General features: G+C 39.6%; 8 non-coding genes across 8 annotated transcripts; 6 read left to right on the top strand and 2 right to left on the bottom strand.

Annotated features, from left to right (window-relative positions):
• The first annotated feature begins 665 nt into the window (after positions 1-665).
• Positions 666-739, top strand: Trnan-guu. Its single transcript has one exon. It is a non-coding gene; the product is annotated as a tRNA-Asn (tRNA).
• Positions 740-1,411: 672 nt separating this feature from the next.
• On the bottom strand, positions 1,412-1,484 carry Trnak-cuu. The gene has a single exon. It is a non-coding gene; the product is annotated as a tRNA-Lys (tRNA).
• A 2,435-nt stretch (positions 1,485-3,919) lies between these two features.
• On the top strand, positions 3,920-3,993 carry Trnan-guu. Its single transcript has one exon. It is a non-coding gene; the product is annotated as a tRNA-Asn (tRNA).
• A 674-nt stretch (positions 3,994-4,667) lies between these two features.
• Positions 4,668-4,740, bottom strand: Trnak-cuu. The gene has a single exon. It is a non-coding gene; the product is annotated as a tRNA-Lys (tRNA).
• A 1,601-nt stretch (positions 4,741-6,341) lies between these two features.
• Trnal-caa lies at positions 6,342-6,460 on the top strand. The gene is made up of 2 exons: positions 6,342-6,379; positions 6,416-6,460. It is a non-coding gene; the product is annotated as a tRNA-Leu (tRNA).
• Positions 6,461-7,181: 721 nt separating this feature from the next.
• Trnan-guu lies at positions 7,182-7,255 on the top strand. Its single transcript has one exon. It is a non-coding gene; the product is annotated as a tRNA-Asn (tRNA).
• A 2,146-nt stretch (positions 7,256-9,401) lies between these two features.
• Positions 9,402-9,475, top strand: Trnan-guu. The gene has a single exon. It is a non-coding gene; the product is annotated as a tRNA-Asn (tRNA).
• Positions 9,476-18,295: 8,820 nt separating this feature from the next.
• Positions 18,296-18,414, top strand: Trnal-caa. Its single transcript has 2 exons — positions 18,296-18,333; positions 18,370-18,414. It is a non-coding gene; the product is annotated as a tRNA-Leu (tRNA).
• The last annotated feature ends 253 nt before the right edge of the window (positions 18,415-18,667 follow it).

Here is an 18,667-nt window from a genome sequence, read left to right on the forward strand (position 1 = left end):
TGCTTTGATATAGTGATAGAGAATGCTTAATGTACCACGATACAAGGTCACCAAGTGGTAATACTTGTCGATTTTCTGTAATTTAAAAAGATGTGACAATACGATAAGAAAATGATGACGCTTACTCACAGCAGGCGTTGGTGATTTAGTGGTTAGCATAGTTGCCTTCCAAGCAATTGACCCGAGTTCAATTCTCGGCTATTGCAATTTAGCTATTATTGATAGTTTTTAGCAGACTAGTCAACCTACGGAATTGAAGTCAATTTTCAACAATGATACTTTTTAGGTAAAAATATGGATGTTCATTTCTTTTTCGTTCACACATGAATAATTGACATGATAACTCCTTATAAGTCATATCTTGCATTGGCGTTGAAGAAAAATCAAAAATACTGCTTTGACGAGCTGGCAAACACCACTTCAATTAATTTGAATTTGATATAATTACTGTTTCGCTTATTCAAAGCGATTTATTCTTACAGGATATGTAAATCAATGTCCAATACACCATTTAAAGTTAATTGAATCAATGAATTCATAAAAACATCCATGATGTTTATGAAATAGAAACAAGAAGAAATTCTTCCAGGCACAGCACAGCACAGCACAGCTGCACAAAAATGTATTGTTTGCTTTCCTAATGGGTGTCGTTAGCCAATTAACATGCCTCTGTGGCGCAATTGGCTAGCGCGTTCGGCTGTTAACCGGAAGGCTGGTGGTTCGATCCCACCCAGGGGCGCATGGTGATTGAAATCTCTTGCTCTATTTTAAACTCTTCTTCTCATGACTTTATACCGAACTAAAGCTTGCATTGTAGAGTGCACACTCACGATATGGCTTCTTTAGCTGATGACTGTTGAATCTACTGAACATTTGCAGCGTAGGGTGCACACGCATCATGTTCATTCTCTCTGTGGAGCTACTGTTCCAGGTTCAGGTGTAATCTATCATAGATTTCCCTCTGCTGGTGTTTATGGACTTCTTCCCCATCCAGCGCAAGTCATTTCCCACATTCCTAAAACCAAAGGGCATTGTCGATTGGCTAAAGAAGAAAGTATCTTAAGGGTTATAGCACCTGCACAACAAAAGCAGTCGCCATTGATCTTCCCCTGTCTGTTGACTTCTTCCGGATACAGCATTGCGAATATTTTCAGATTGTCAGATTGTAGATTTCATTCACAAACAATATGGACTTTGCATAAATTCCAAATATGCATCTGATCTTTCTAAAAAATACTTCCCTGTTTCCACCCAGGATCAAACTGAGGACCTTCAGCGTGTTAGGCCGACGCTATAACCACTTCAATATGGAAAATTCATGCCAATATTGAATTTTTCTGAAATATATACAAAATACTAACGATGGTCTCCCAAAATCTAAATTAAATCTACAATATTTGCAATTATGTAACGCCCAACGGGGGGCTCGAACCCCCGACCCTGAGATTAAGAGTCTCATGCTCTACCGACTGAGCTAGCCAGGCTTGGAAATTTGCTCTATTCCAATGTCATCAACCAAGTTTTATTGAAGACATTTTGTCCTGTCCGCTAGCCGTGAACGAACTTTTATTATGATTGTTTGGTTTTGTGGGTAGTTCACACTTGCCTAATACTTCTAATCGTCTAGATGAGATACACTACTATTACTCATTTTTTTTTTACTTTTCTTCGGATATTATTTGTTCCCATAGCTTTTCTGATGCTTCCACCTAGGAACAAACTGAGGATCTTCAGCTTGCGAAGACGATGTGATAACCTCTCCCGTACGAATTTTTTAGCTTAAATTTTAACTGTTAGCTAATAACAGCTCGCGCGGTGCTAGGCTAAAAAATCAAACCAGCTATGATGCTTGCAATCACCTCGAAATTTTTTACCTCAACATAATTCCCCTTTTTTTAGCAGAAATCAGCTTTTTTTTCAAGCTAGGGCGTTTTCTTTTTTTGCTTGAAAAAATTAACCTGAAAACCAGCTTGAATTTTTCTCCCTAAATATATTTCCTATCTGTAAGCTAATTCCAGTATGGAAGTTTTGATCTAGGGTTTCGCTCCTTTTTTTAGCAGAAATCAGCTTTTATTTTCCTAGCTAGGACGTTTTATGATCTGGCTTGAAATAATTGACCTTAAAATCAGCTCGAATTTTTCCCCCTAATATATTTCGTAACTGTTACAGCTAATTTTAGTATGGAATTTTTAATCTAGGGTTTCGCTTTTGAATTTGATCGCGAAATAAATCGTGATATAAAAAAAGGTTAAAAAAACGCTGCATATTCCTAAACACAAAATAGGCCTACAGATTTTTCTATGTATAACCTACGCATAGTATAATAGCTTAATAGGTATGGGCAATAGGTAAAATGTTGAAAATATATATTTTTTCATTCTTTATTTTTATATAAGTTTTTACTTGATTCTATTTGATTAGTTTTATAATTTGAAGTCTAAGTGAAGAATTATCGACATAGCTATAATAGGATCAAATATTTATAGAACAAGAAACATCAGAAGCTGTCAGATCCGGACAACCATGACCATAGGTAAATAAGCGCAGCAAATAATTCTAAAACAGTAACTGGATGGGTGACCACGCTAATAAAGGAAGCGCGGGCGGAAAATCCCTTTTTCGTCAATTGGTATGGTAGCGAGAAAATTTCAAGCTACCTTCAATCTAAGATTTCTAGCTAGAAAAAACAGCTAAAACTACCCTAAAATTCCAAATGTGGAATTTAAAAATTTTAGTCTGAATATTTCTAGCTAAATACTCCTAACTTCGTAGCTATTTTTAGTGCGGAACTAGCTAAAAGTTTCGTACGGGCTACACTATGGCATACCGGAAGTCAACTGCAAGATTTTATTCGTGTTGGCCTTAGTAAAAATGTAATGTTTGCTTTCCTTATGGGTGTCGTTAGCCAATCAGCATGCCTCTGTGGCGCAATTGGCTAGCGCGTTCGGCTGCTATCATAGATTCCTTTCTGGTGTTTATGGACTTCTTCCCTCTGCCAGTGCAGCGAGCCAGTGCAGCGAGCAAGTGCAGAAAAGAGTTTCAATGCATCATAACTCAGGGACAAGGTATATATGATGTGGTCAGGATGGCCGAGCGGTCTAAGGCGCCAGACTCAAGGACATATTCCTTACTTCAATAAGAGAAGTTGCAGTATTCTGGTCTTCAATGAAGGCGTGGGTTCAAATCCCAATCCTGACAAACTTTTGGTTTTCTGAATTCACATGATCATCGCATTGCAACATAATTAGAGAGGTTGCTTTGATATAGTGATAGAGAATGCTTAATGTACCACGATACAAGGTCACCAAGTGGTAATACTTGTCGATTTTCTGTAATTTAAAAAGATGTGACAATACAATACGAAAATGATGACGCTCTCTCACAGCAGGCGTTGGTGATTTAGTGGTTAGCATAGTTGCCTTCCAAGCAATTGACCCGAGTTCAATTCTCGGCTATTGCAATTTAGCTATTATTGATAGTTCTTAGCAGACTAGTCAACCTACGGAATTGAAGTCAATTTTCAACAATGATACTTTTTAGGTAAAAATATGGATGTTCATTTCTTTTTCGTTCACACATGAATAATTGACATGATAACTCCTTATAAGTCATATCTTGCATTGGCGTTGAAGAAAAATCAAAAATACTGCTTTGACGAGCTGGCAAACACCACTTCAATTAATTTGAATTTGATATAATTACTGTTTCGCTTATTCAAAGCGATTTATTCTTACAGGATATGTAAATCAATGTCCAATACACCATTTAAAGTTAATTGAATCAATGAATTCATAAAAACATCCATGATGTTTATGAAATAGAAACAAGAAGAAATTCTTCCAGGCACAGCACAGCACAGCACAGCTGCACAAAAATGTATTGTTTGCTTTCCTAATGGGTGTCGTTAGCCAATTAACATGCCTCTGTGGCGCAATTGGCTAGCGCGTTCGGCTGTTAACCGGAAGGCTGGTGGTTCGATCCCACCCAGGGGCGCATGGTGATTGAAATCTCTTGCTCTATTTTAAACTCTTCTTCTCATGACTTTATACCGAACTAAAGCTTGCATTGTAGAGTGCACACTCACGATATGGCTTCTTTAGCTGATGACTGTTGAATCTACTGAACATTTGCAGCGTAGGGTGCACACGCATCATGTTCATTCTCTCTGTGGAGCTACTGTTCCAGGTTCAGGTGTAATCTATCATAGATTCCCCTCTGCTGGTGTTTATGGACTTCTTCCCCATCCAGCGCAAGTCATTTCCCACATTCCTAAAACCAAAGGGCATTGTCGATTGGCTAAAGAAGAAAGTATCTTAAGGGTTATAGCACCTGCACAACAAAAGCAGTCGCCATTGATCTTCCCCTGTCTGTTGACTTCTTCCGGATACAGCATTGCGAATATTTTCAGATTGTCAGATTGTCAGATTTCATTCACAAACAATATGGACTTTGCATAAATTCCAAATATGCATCTGATCTTTCTAAAAAAATACTTCCCTGTTTCCACCCAGGATCGAACTGAGGACCTTCAGCGTGTTAGGCCGACGCTGTAACCACTTCAATATGGAAAATTCATGCCAACTTTGAATTTTTCTGAAATATATACCAAATACTAACGATGGTCTCCCAAAATCTAAATTAAATCTACAATATTTGCAATTATGTAACGCCCAACGGGGGGCTCGAACCCCCGACCCTGAGATTAAGAGTCTCATGCTCTACCGACTGAGCTAGCCAGGCTTGGAAATTTGCTCTATTCCAATGTCATCAACCAAGTTTTATTGAAGACATTTTGTCCTGTCCGCTAGCCGTGAACGAACTTTTATTATGATTGTTTGGTTTTGTGGGTAGTTCACACTTGCCTAATACTTCTAATCTAGTCTAGATGAGATACACTACTATTACTCATTTTTTTTTTTTACTTTTCTTCGGATATTATTTGTTCTCATAGCTTTTCTGATGCTTCCACCTAGGAACAAACTGAGGATCTTCAGCTTGCGAAGACGATGTGATAACCTCTCCCGTACGAATTGTTTAGCTTAAATTTTAACTGTTAGCTAATAACAGCTCGCGCGGTGCTAGGCTAAAAAATCAAACCAGCTATGATGCTTGCAATCACCTCAAAATTTTTTACCTCAACATAATTCTCCTTTTTTTAGCAGAAATCAGCTTTTTTTTCAAGCTAGGGCGTTTTCTTTTTTTGCTTGAAAAAATTAACCTGAAAACCAGCTTGAATTTTTCTCCCTAAATATATTTCCTATCTGTAAGCTAATTCCAGTATGGAAGTTTTGATCTAGGGTTTCGCTCCTTTTTTTTAGCAGAAATCAGCTTTTATTTTCCTAGCTAGGACGTTTTATGATCTGGCTTGAAATAATTGACCTTAAAATCAGCTCGAATTTTTCCCCCTAATATATTTCGTAACTGTTACAGCTAATTTTAGTATGGAATTTTTAATCTAGGGTTTCGCTTTTGAATTTGATCGCGAAATAAATCGTGATATAAAAAAAGGTTAAAAAAACGCTGCATATTCCTAAACACAAAATAGGCCTACAGATTTTTCTATGTATAACCTACGCATAGTATAATAGCTTAATAGGTATGGGCAATAGGTAAAATGTTGAAAATATATATTTTTTCATTCTTTATTTTTATATAAGTTTTTACTTGATTCTATTTGATTAGTTTTATAATTTGAAGTCTAAGTGAAGAATTATCGACATAGCTATAATAGGATCAAATATTTATAGAACAACAAATATCAGAAGATGCCAGATCCGGACAACCAGCGACCATAGGTAAATAAGCGCATCAAATAATTCTTAAACAGTAACTGGATGGGTGACCAGGCTAATAAAGGAAGCGCGGGCGGAAAATCCCTTTTTCGTCAATTGGTATGGTAGCGAGAAAATTTCAAGCTACCTTCAATCTAAGATTTCTAGCTAGAAAAAACAGCTAAAACTACCCTAAAATTCCAAATGTGGAATTTAAAAATTTTAGTCTGAATATTTCTAGCTAAATACTCCTAACTTCGTAGCTATTTTTAGTGCGGAACTAGCTAAAAGTTTCGTACGGGCTACACTATGGCATACCGGAAGTCAACTGCAAGATTTTATTCGTGTTGGCCTTAGTAAAAATGTAATGTTTGCTTTCCTTATGGGTGTCGTTAGCCAATCAGCATGCCTCTGTGGCGCAATTGGCTAGCGCGTTCGGCTGCTATCATAGATTCCTTTCTGGTGTTTATGGACTTCTTCCCTCTGCCAGTGCAGCGAGCCAGTGCAGCGAGCAAGTGCAGAAAAGAGTTTCAATGCATCATAACTCAGGGACAAGGTATATATGATGTGGTCAGGATGGCCGAGCGGTCTAAGGCGCCAGACTCAAGGACATATTCCTTACTTCAATAAGAGAAGTTGCAGTATTCTGGTCTTCAATGAAGGCGTGGGTTCAAATCCCACTCCTGACAAACTTTTGGTTTTCTGAATTCACATGATCATCGCATTGCAACATAATTAGAGAGGTTGCTTTGATATAGTGATAGAGAATGCTTAATGTACCACGATACAAGGTCACCAAGTGGTAATACTTGTCGATTTTCTGTAATTTAAAAAGATGTGACAATACGATACGAAAATGATGACGCTCTCTCACAGCAGGCGTTGGTGATTTAGTGGTTAGCATAGTTGCCTTCCAAGCAATTGACCCGAGTTCAATTCTCGGCTATTGCAATTTAGCTATTATTGATAGTTCTTAGCAGACTAGTCAACCTACGGAATTGAAGTCAATTTTCAACAATGATACTTTTTAGGTAAAAATATGGATGTTCATTTCTTTTTCGTTCACACATGAATAATTGACATGATAACTCCTTATAAGTCATATCTTGCATTGGCGTTGAAGAAAAATCAAAAATACTGCTTTGACGAGCTGGCAAACACCACTTCAATTAATTTGAATTTGATATAATTACTGTTTCGCTTATTCAAAGCGATTTATTCTTACAGGATATGTAAATCAATGTCTAATACACCATTTAAAGTTAATTGAATCAATGAATTCATAAAAACATCCATGATGTTTATGAAATAGAAACAAGAAGAAATTCTTCCAGGCACAGCACAGCACAGCACAGCTGCACAAAAATGTATTGTTTGCTTTCCTAATGGGTGTCGTTAGCCAATTAACATGCCTCTGTGGCGCAATTGGCTAGCGCGTTCGGCTGTTAACCGGAAGGCTGGTGGTTCGATCCCACCCAGGGGCGCATGGTGATTGAAATCTCTTGCTCTATTTTAAACTCTTCTTCTCATGACTTTATACCGAACTAAAGCTTGCATTGTAGAGTGCACACTCACGATATGGCTTCTTTAGCTGATGACTGTTGAATCTACTGAACATTTGCAGCGTAGGGTGCACACGCATCATGTTCATTCTCTCTGTGGAGCTACTGTTCCAGGTTCAGGTGTAATCTATCATAGATTCCCCTCTGCTGGTGTTTATGGACTTCTTCCCCATCCAGCGCAAGTCATTTCCCACATTCCTAAAACCAAAGGGCATTGTCGATTGGCTAAAGAAGAAAGTATCTTAAGGGTTATAGCACCTGCACAACAAAAGCAGTCGCCATTGATCTTCCCCTGTCTGTTGACTTCTTCCGGATACAGCATTGCGAATATTTTCAGATTGTCAAATTGTCAGATTTCATTCACAAACAATATGGACTTTGCATAAATTCCAAATATGCATCTGATCTTTCTAAAAAATACTTCCCTGTTTCCACCCAGGATCGAACTGAGGACCTTCAGCGTGTTAGGCCGACGCTATAACCACTTCAATATGGAAAATTCATGCCAACATTGAATTTTTCTGAAATATATACAAAATACTAACGATGGTCTCCCAACATCTAAATGAAATCTACAATGTTTGCAAATTTGTAACACTCATCGTTCGGCTCGAACCCCAGACCCTGAGATTAAGAGTTTCATACTCTACCGACTGAGCTAGCCAGGCTTGAATTTGTGCTCTATTCCAATGTCATCAACCAAGTTTTATTGACGACATTTTGTCCTGTCCGCTAGCCGTGAACGAACTTTTATGATGATTGTTTGGTTGTTTGTAGGGAGTTCTCAGTTGCACAATACTTCTAATCGTCTAGACGAGATACACTACTATAACTATTTTTTTTTTACTTTTCCTCGGATATTATTTATTCCCATGGCTTTTCTGATGCTTCCACCTAGGAACGAAATGAGGTTATTCAGCTTGCGAAGGAGACGTGATAGCCTCTACACTATGGCATACCGGAAGTCAACTGCAAGATTTTAAGATAGAAAAGCAAGCTTTTCAGCTCGCCCGAAGGGACAGTCGTAAGCCAGTTGAAAACTGTCTTAAATGAAAAATTAAGGGCCTATTGTTAAGTCAGACTTTTTGATAAATGCCTTCCTAATTTTTCAGAATTTTTCTGTAAATTATATGTTTTTTCTCTGAAATTTTATGAAAAAAAATTCTATCGCGAAATTTTGATTTGTCTGAGTCATCGTTAACAAAGGGCATGGGTCAAAACAATATTTGTATTCTAAAAAAAAGTAAATCTATAATGAGACTTGAACCATGGCCCTCTTCATTATCATGCCAGCGCTATAACCAAAAATCTATTTTTGTCTTTTAATTCGATCCATTATCAAATGAAAGTGAATGCTGTACGTCAGTGTCGTGTTTTTATTGTAAAATTTTCATCGCGATATTTCGTCAGTTCTTAACCTAGACTACACATACCCTAACCCATTCACGCCGATGTTCACGGTAAACTATATTAGTGGGAGGCGGACTTGAACCAGCCATCTTCGCCACACGAATCTAAAGTCATAGCCACTACAACGATAACTAATTTGCTTGACTAACCTTTTTGCAAGAGCAAAATGGTTTCCGGCGATATATTTGCAGGATAGAGGGTTTTCATGCATAGCCTCCGGCGGTAAATTTGCACGACAGAGGTGCACTTTTCTCAAATCAAAGATTGCCCCATCACGGCGATGCTATAGACATCTGGTGGTGATTTATTTTGACCAAAAGTGAAAAAGTGGTAGTCGCAACCGCCAGATGTCACTAGTCGTTATGCAATTATTTTAGCAATTTTTGATTAATTACGGGAGAAATAATTAAGTAAATGAAATTATTTTTGTTCTGGTCGCACCGCATATTTTTTGTCTAATTTTTAAGACCAAAAAGTCCGAGATCTGTCGTGAAACATCCGAGCTATGGAGCGTTACAGACAAAGTGACATGGCTTTTTTTTCTGCGTATGCGATTACTAGCTTCGCCCTTCGGGCTCGCAATTAGTGTTGGCCTTAGTAAAAATGTAATGTTTTCTTTCCTAATTGGTGTCGTTAGCCAATGTTCCATATAGCGAATGCCTCTGTGGCGCAATTGGCTAGCGCGTTCGGCTGTTAACCGGAAGTCTGGTGGTTCGATCCCACCCAGGGGCGCATGGTGATTGAAATCTCTTGCTCTATTTTAAACTCTTCTTCTCATGACTTTATACCCGACTAAAGCTTGCATTGTAGAGTGCACACTCACGATATGGCTTCTTTAGCTGATGATTGTTGAATCTACTGAACATTTGCAGCGTAGAGTGCACACGCATCATGTTCATTTTCTTGTGGAGCTACTATTCCGGGTTCAGGTGTAATCTATCATAGATTCCCCTCTGCTGATGTTTATGGACTTCTTCCCCATCCAGCGCAAGTCATTTCCCACATTCCTAAAACCAAAGGGCATTGTCGATTGGCTAAAGAAGAAAGTCTCTTAAGGGCTATATCAGCTGCACAACAACCGCAGTCGCCATTGATCCCCCCTGTCTGTTGACTTCTTCCGGATACAGCATTGCGAATATTTTCAGATTGTCAGAGTGTAGATTTCATTCACAAGGAATATGGCCTTTGCAAAATTGCAAAATATGCATCTGATTGTTAATGTTTCTAAAAAAATACTTCCCTGTTTCCACCCAGTATCGAACTGATGACCTTCAGCGTGTTAGGCCGACGTGATAACCACTACACTATGGAAACTTTATGCCAACTTTTAATTTTTCTGAAATAACTACAAAATACTAACGATGGTCTCCCAACATCTAAATGAAATCTACAATGTTTGCAAATATGTAACACCCATCGTTGGGCTCGGACCCCAGACCCTGAAATTAAGAGTCTCATGCTCTACCGACTGAGCTAGCCAGGCTTGAATTTGTGCTCTATTCCAATGTCATCAACCAAGTTTTATTGACGACATTTTGTCCTGTCCGATAGCCGTGAACGAACTTTTATGATGATTGTTTGGTTGTTTGTGGGGAGTTCACAGTTGCCCAATACTTCTAATTGTCTAGATGAGATACACTACTATTAATATTTTTTTTTGTTACTTTTCCTCGGATATTATTTATTCCCATAGCTTTTCTGATGCTTCCACCTAGGAACGAACTGAGGATTTTCAGCTTACGAAGACGACGTTATAACCTCTACTCTATGGCATACCGGAAGTCAACTGCAAGATTTTATTATTGTCGGCCTTAGTAAAAAGGTAATGTTTGCTTTTTTAATGGGTGTCGTTAGTCAATCAGCATGCATCTGTGTCGCAATTGGCTTGCGCGTTTGGCTGCTATCATAGATTCCCCTCTGGTGTTTATGGATTTCTTCCCTCTTCCAGTGCAATGAGCCAGTGACGCGAGCCAGTGCAGAAAAGAGTTTTAATATATGCCACATCAGTAGGGAAAAGGAATTTAGGTACATATGATGTGGTCAGGATGGCCGAGCGGTCTAAGGCGTCAACTCTTGACAACCATATCGTTATCTGAATTTACATGATCATCGCTTTGCAACATAATTAGAGAGGTTGCTTTGATATAGTGATAGAGAATGCTTAATGTTACACTATACAAGGTCACTAAGTGGTAATACTGGTCAATTTTCTGTAATTTAAAAAGATGTGACAATACGAAAGTGATGACGCTCACTTATATCAAGTAATGGTGGTTTAGTGGTTAGCATAGTTGACTTCCAAGCAATTGACCCGAGTTTGATTCTCGGCTATCGTTGTTTAGCTTATATTGATAGTTCTTAGCAGACTAGTCAACCTACGGAGTTGAAGTCAATTTTCAAAAATGATACTTTTTTGGTAAAAATATAGTTGTTCATTTCTTTTTCGCTCACACATGAATAATTGACAAGATAACTATATATAAGTCATATCTTGCATTGGTGTTGAAGAAAAATCAAAAATACTGCTTTGATGAGCTGGGAAACACCACTTCAATGAATTTGAATTTGATATCTTTACCGTTTAGCTTATTCAAAGCGATTTATTCTTACAGGATATGTGAATCAATGTCCAATACACCATTAAAAGTTAATTGAATCAATTAATTCATAAAAACATCCGTGATGTTTATGAAATAGAAACAAGAAAAACAGCACAGCAAAGCACAGCAGCTGCACAAAAATATATTTTTTGCTTTCCAAATGGGTGTCGTTAGCAAATTAGCATGTCTATTTGGCGCAATTGGCTAGCGCGGTTGGCTGATAACCGGAAGGATGGTGGTTCGATCCCACCCAGGGGCCCATGGTGATTGAAATCTATTGCTCTATTTTAAACTCTTCTTCTTATGATTTTATACCCGACTAAAACTTGCATTGTAGAGTGCACACTCACGATATGGCTTCTTTAGCTGATGATTGTTGAATCTACTGAACATTTGCAGCGTAGGGTGCACACGCATCATGTTCATTTTCTTGTGGAGCTACTGTTCCAGGTTCAGGTGTAATCAAACATAGATTCTCCTCTGCTGATGTTTATGGACTTCTTCTCCATCCAGCGCAAGTAATTTCCCACATTCCTAAAACCAAAGGGCATTGTCGATTGGCTAAAGAAGAAAGTCTCTTAAGGGCTATATCACCTGCACAACAACCGCAGTCGCCATTGATCCCCCCCCCCCGTCGGTTGAATTCTTCCGGATACAGCATTGCGAATATTTTCAGATTGTCAGATTGTAGATTTTATTCACAAGGAATATGGCCTTTGCAAAATTGCAAAATATGCATCTGATTGATAGTCTTTCTAAAAAAATACTTCCCTGTTTCCACCCATGATCGAACTGAGGACCTTCGTGATAACCACTACACTATGGAAACTTCATGCCAACATTGAATTTTTCTGAAATAACTACAAATACTAACGATGGTCTCCCAAAATCTAAATTAAATCTACAATATTTGCAATTATGTAACGCCAACGGGGGGCTCGAACCCCCGACCCTGAGATTAAGAGTCTCATGCTCTACCGACTGAGCTAGCCAGGCTTGAATATGTGCTCTATGCCAATGTCATCAACCAAGTTTTATTGACGATTTTTTGCCCTGTCCACTAGCCGTGAACGAATTCTTATGATGATTGTTTGGTTCTTTGTGATTTGATTTGATTTGATTTGATTTATTTATAACGCGCATTATCCAAATTAAGTTCTAATGACGCGGAAAGTATAGTCAGGGTAAAAAGTCACAGAAAAAGCATAAGACACATCAATCGAAAAGGTGTTTGAATAAAAGAGAGCGAAACTTGGGGAGTGTGGTGGCATTACGAACAGCAAGAGGGAGTCGGTTCCAGATGGATGGAGCGACCTTTGCAAAAGATCGATCACCAAGATTAACATGGCGAGTGCGAGGAACGCGAAGTAGAGCAGATGAAGATGAGCGTAGGCTGCGTGAGTTTTCTAGAGGAATTATTAGACGAGACAGGTAAGGAGGTGCGGAGCCATTTAAACAGCGATAGGTCAAGGTGGCAATACGAAAAGTGATTCTGTCGTTAACACAGAGCCAATTAAGGGAGCGCAGATGGGAACGAATGCTGTCTCTCTTCCTCACACGAAGAATGAGACGAGCGGAAGCGTTTATCACGCGCTGCAGCTTAGAGAGCAAAGTGCTAGGAAGACCAACGAAGAGAGAACAGGCATAGTCAACACGAGAGAGGACGAGAGACTGAACAAGGCACTTAGTAGTAAGAGGATCGAGAAAGCGCCGAACTTTGCCAATACGCCACAAGTGAAAGAAGGAGGACCGACAAACATTGCGAATGTGGGAGGACATCGAAAGATGAGAATCAAAAGTGACGCCAAGGTGTTTGACTTCAGCGGACGGTTGAAGAATGCTGGAGCCCATTTCCAACGGTAGAGGGGCAAGTTTTTGGTCTTGATGAGGGGAGACGGCGTAAAAGAAGAGACACTTAGAAAGGTTGAGGATGACGTGTTGATCAAAAAGCCATCGATCATTGCGACAAGTCCAGTGACTAAGGTTTGCAATAGCAGCCTGTTGGTCAGAATGGTTGGTTTTAGTGTGTAGTTGGAAAGTGATTCGGCCATTTGTGTCATCAGAATATTGATCAATGATGACACCATCGGTTTCGGTTTGGTCAGGAAGGGCAGAGACTAGAAGAATAAAAAGGATTGCACCATTGACAGAGCCTTGAGGAACACCATAAGGAACTGGAACACTCGAGAGGCAAACCAGAGTAAGGCATCAGCTGCAACGCCACAACGAGTTGAAAGAGAGTCGAGAAGAATGGTGTGATCGATGGTATCAAAGGCAGCTGTCAGATCAAGGAAGCAAACGGCAGTGGCCTGACCGGCGTCGACAGTGCAGAGAAGGTCATTGTAGAGTCCAAGAAGCGCAGTCTCAGTGGAGTAATTTGTGCGATAGGCAGACTGACGATCAGGAAGAAGGTTGAATGCCCCGAGATGAGTAGAGAGTTGGCGGTGGACTACACGTTCAATCAGCTTCGAAAGAAAGGGGAGTCCAGCAATCGGCCGATGGTTGGCGAGATCCTCAGGGTCAAGTCCAGGCTTCTTGATGAGGGGTGTGATGACAGCATGCTTCAAGGTGGAAGGAAAGCAGCCAGTAGTGATGGATAAGTTGATGATGAGAGAGATCGGACCAGCGAGAAGGTGGACAAATTTTTTCACTAGTTGTGTGGGAAGAGGATCAAGGCTGCAGGACGTCGTTTTGGAAGAGTTGATGAGTTTAGTAACATCGTCGCTCGAAACCGGGACAAAGCGGAGCAGCTGCATGTCGTGTCCATGAGTGGAGACGAAGGAGCTGGTAGCTGGTCGTGGTGAGCAACGAGGAGAATCGGTGTCGGAGTGAAAGCGCGATGTGAGAGCAGAGACCTTGGAGCAGAAAAACTGGTTCAGGTCGTCTGCAACTTCTTGATCACTCGAGCGAGTGGGAAGTGATGGCTTGGTCGTTGATCCCATGAGGTCACCGACGAGACGATATAATGCGCGCATGTCACCTCGACACTGACGGACTTCAGTGGAGAAAAAAAGAGTTCGAGCAGCCTTAAGCATCTCCGAGTAGGTGAGCAGATGAGTCTGGAAAATTTCAAAATCAATCGCCAGCTTACGAGAACGCCAACATCGCTCCAAATGACGAAGCTTCGTCTTAGCGTCAAGAATCTCAGACGTCATCCAGCGGTTGACAGGCCGAAGAGTTACAGTTCGGGTCCGGACAGGAGCATGAAGATCAAGCACTGCACGTAAACCATTATTGTATTGCTCAACAAGTCCGTCGAGGTTGTCGGAAGGCGCAGAGAGAAGAGGCAGGTTGGCGATCGCAGTAGCAAATTTATCCCAATCGATAGATTTCAGCGAGCGAGTCAGGAGCTTCTTGGTGAGCCACCGAGGAGGATGAAGGTCGAGGACACACAACACTGGATGGTGATCACTGATAACGCGGGGACCAACACACACTTTGGAGACAAGATGATTGCGCTGACGAGAGAGGACGAGATCAAGAGTGTGGCGCTTGTGCGTGGCACTGCGCTCATGGGTGGGGCCAACAACGTGCTGTTGCAGACCACATGAGTCAATGAGAGACATGAACGAACGACCATACTGGTCATGTTCATCGTCAACGTGAAGATTGAAATCGCCAACTATCAGCACGTCATCGCGGGTAACTAAGAGTATCTCTAGAACACAGGAGAAATCACGGAGGAAATCACTTTCCGAGCACCTCGGTGGACGGTAGACAACTAACAGGCGTAGGGTTCGAGTGCCAAACTTGAGACGAACGTCCATGTGCTCGAACGAATCGTAAGCCTGCGAGTCGGCAACAAGAGTGGCAGCAATAGTTGACTTGAAGACGACAGCGACACCACCACCGCGCCGGGAGCTAGGTCGAGGTACCTGGATGAACGAAAATCCACCAGGAACCATCGTTGAAAGAATCTGGTCCCCATTGTCATGAGTGAGCCAGGTTTCCGTAAGTGCAACGACATCAGGAGAATGATCACTGAAAACGGTGGTGAAAGACTCGAGTTTGTTGACTACAGAGCCAGTATTGATGAGACAGAAACGAGTGCCAACTCGACGCCTACGTTTCACTGAACGAGATGTACGAAGTCGAGTCAGGAGACAACGAAGCCGAAGAAGTCGATAGCTGTGAAGAGATAGAGATAACTTAGGGCATTGCCGCGGGCGACAAGCAAGTATCTCAGACCGACTGTAAACAATGGGCATGGCAGCTACAGGGAGAAAGACTATCACTCATAGAAAAACTCACACAGCACATAAAAATTTGAAACTTGGTTCAGCGAATGCACGACAACAAGTTTAGTCAAGTCCACACAAACACAAAGACGAAAGATGAAGAAAAACTTTAAAAACTGTGACTAAAAGCAGAGACTGTGAAGAGGTGCAGCCAGAAGTGGCGCCACCAGATGGAGTGACTGTGGAGAGTTCACAGTTGCCTAATACTTCTAATCGTCTAGATGAGATACACTACTATTACTAATTTTGTTTTTACTTTTCTTTGAATATTATTTATGCCTGAGGGATTTAGTTCACTAAATAACAGAAGGTTTAAAGGTCTTTATAGCAGTTTAGGCTCCTCCTCCATCGGTCGACCTGAAAAGCTTTATTGGGATTTTTTTTTCAACCAATAGGAATCGTAGAAAATGAAAATGGTCAGTAATGATGAATTAATCATTATCCAAGCTAAAACTGGTAGATTTACATTATGGCAAATGTAACGAACGATGGTTTGCATCGTTTTTATGCTTTTAACATGAACCAATGTCACATTCTTATCTTTTATTTGCTTTTTAAAAAGTAAACGTCGGCCATTTTGAAAACATTTTCAGCATTTCAACATTTAAAACATAGATGGCACCATTTTCTAAGTAAAAAATAGTAACTAGACTGAATTGTAAGTTTCAAACGGTGGAAACAAGCTTTGGAAAGTGGAACATTTTACTACTTTCGGTCCTGGCTATGATGAGTCAGAGAAAGGGGATTGGAAAGGCTGGATCCATCCAGCTACAGAGGGATATATAGCCAATATGTAGGCCGTGATGGTAATAGGCCATTCTTTAATTACAGGACTTTCTGAAAATGAAACATTTCCTAAAGTTCTTAACACTGTATTCAACTAAACTTAAGCTAACTTTAAATGACGAAGGTGCCCAAGGGGCTTTATTAAGGACATGCTGAGAATCTATTTCGTGTTGTACTGCGATACCCTTGCTATAAAATTCTAGTTTTTATAACTGTGTCTGACTTCGACCGATCTAATAATTTCACTGTTTTCTCGACCCGTTTTATTACCATCCCTTGCTTTTGAAACTCAACTGAAGCATTGGTCAGGCGAGAATATATTAATTCCTGATGACGCGTACTATGAGACAGAAACAAGTATATACAAGTAAAAGACAGTCTAGACAAATATTATTTCTTTCATTTAGCCTATTTTATCCACAGTATAGTTTCATTGAGTCGTAAATGAAAATTACATATATTCTTTTGACTTTTGTAGTCAATAAACTTGACCGGCTCAAATATCTTGAATCGAAAACGCCTTACAGTACAATATGCTACTCTCTAGAACTCATTCTACGACGCTATATTGAATATAAAAACGAAAAGTTAACAACAAACTTTCTTCATTAAAACATTGGAAAATTAAACAAAGCAAAAGAAGGTTTTATGTTGTAATATATATTTTAGAATTATGGGAGCTTCACTAAGGCCATAGACATTCTTAAAAATGAAGGAAAATTGTCTTTAGCATTCTCTTGACCTTAACATTTTCGAAAGAGAAATTGGTGAATTTTCAAAAGATTCTCCAATCGTGCATCACAATACATTTTATTAGTGAGTGCAATGTTCTATTCCTCGAAAGAATCCAACGTCATGTTTCTTGCTCTTTTGATTTTTTTTCAATTAGATCACCAATTTAAATGTAAACACAAACTTCGTCATTAAGATCTTCCAAAATGTTGTAATCTCCCTATGAGATTTCTGACTTATCACTGGCTGAAATTACATTATTAAAAAAATAAAAAAACTTCACAAATGCATTTTCTTTTTTCGTTTATTGTTCAATTTTCTTAAAAAAAATGAAAAAATCCTGATGGACGTGCCTTCAGTTACACTGTGAGAAGGAATTAATCCTTAAATTCAGCAATAATTTCTTAACTCAAAATAGATTTAATTACTACTTACTACTTTACTACTAATACTACTGCATATCTTCACCAACGTTGATCAAAATGGACCACAGAATTTCTATCTGGTTCTTGATCTTGATCGCAGATCATCACTCGTTTACGATCAGCAAAAATGGATCAAACAAAACAAGATATTTATGGAAACGGGGGTTCCACACGCAGCTCCCTGCTCCCTATACTTGCAACATATGGGTCGTATCTCCCTCATCAAAAAATTTCATCCATGGAAAACCCTTCGTTAAATCTTTCGAGTCAAACTCAAAACTCATCTGTTTAGACTCTTATAGGGGAGAGTGGGGCGACTGGCTCACTTTTTTTCTCTTAGCTTCCATTCCATTATTTTCTAACGGATTTAGATCCAAAGAGAATCCTTCCTGCTCTAAATGGTGATTTTTTCAATCCGATCTAAATAAATAAAGACTATGTTATTGCCGATTAAAAAAAAAAAGAGAGCAAACCCGCCCCAGATACTTGCTCACTTGCTCACACCGCCAGGGTGTTTCGGCCCCTGTATTTCTTACGGAAAAACCGTTGACTGACAGTAGAAACTTAAAATTAAAAAAAAAAAAATAATGCAACTCCCCAACGGAATATCAATTAAAAAGCTTAAATAAGTATGTTAGTTCTGACTAAAAACACGAAAAAAGTCGAACACAAATAATTTTACTGCTATCATATGCAATTTTATGTGAGCAAAAAGCCCCGACACTGTGTGGCCGCTGCATCATAACTCAGGGACAAGGTACATATGATGTGGTTAGGATGGCCGAGCGGTCTAAGGCGCCAGACTCAAGTACATATTCCTTACTTCAATAAGAGAAGTTGCAGTATTCTGGTCTTCAATGAAGGCGTGGGTTCAAATCCCACTCCTGACAAACTTTTGGTTTTCTGAATTCACATGATTATCGCATTGCAACATAATTAGAGAGGTTGCTTTGATATAGTGATAGAGAATGCTTAATGTACCACGATACAAGGTCACCAAGTGGTAATACTTGTCGATTTTCTGTAATTTAAAAAGATGTGACAATACGATACGAAAATGATGACGCTCTCTCACAGCAGGCGTTGGTGATTTAGTGGTTAGCATAGTTGCCTTCCAAGCAATTGACCCGAGTTCAATTCTCG

Source organism: Daphnia pulicaria, chromosome 8 (genome assembly GCF_021234035.1).
Source record: "Daphnia pulicaria isolate SC F1-1A chromosome 8, SC_F0-13Bv2, whole genome shotgun sequence".
NCBI classification, from domain to species: domain Eukaryota; kingdom Metazoa; phylum Arthropoda; class Branchiopoda; order Diplostraca; family Daphniidae; genus Daphnia; species Daphnia pulicaria.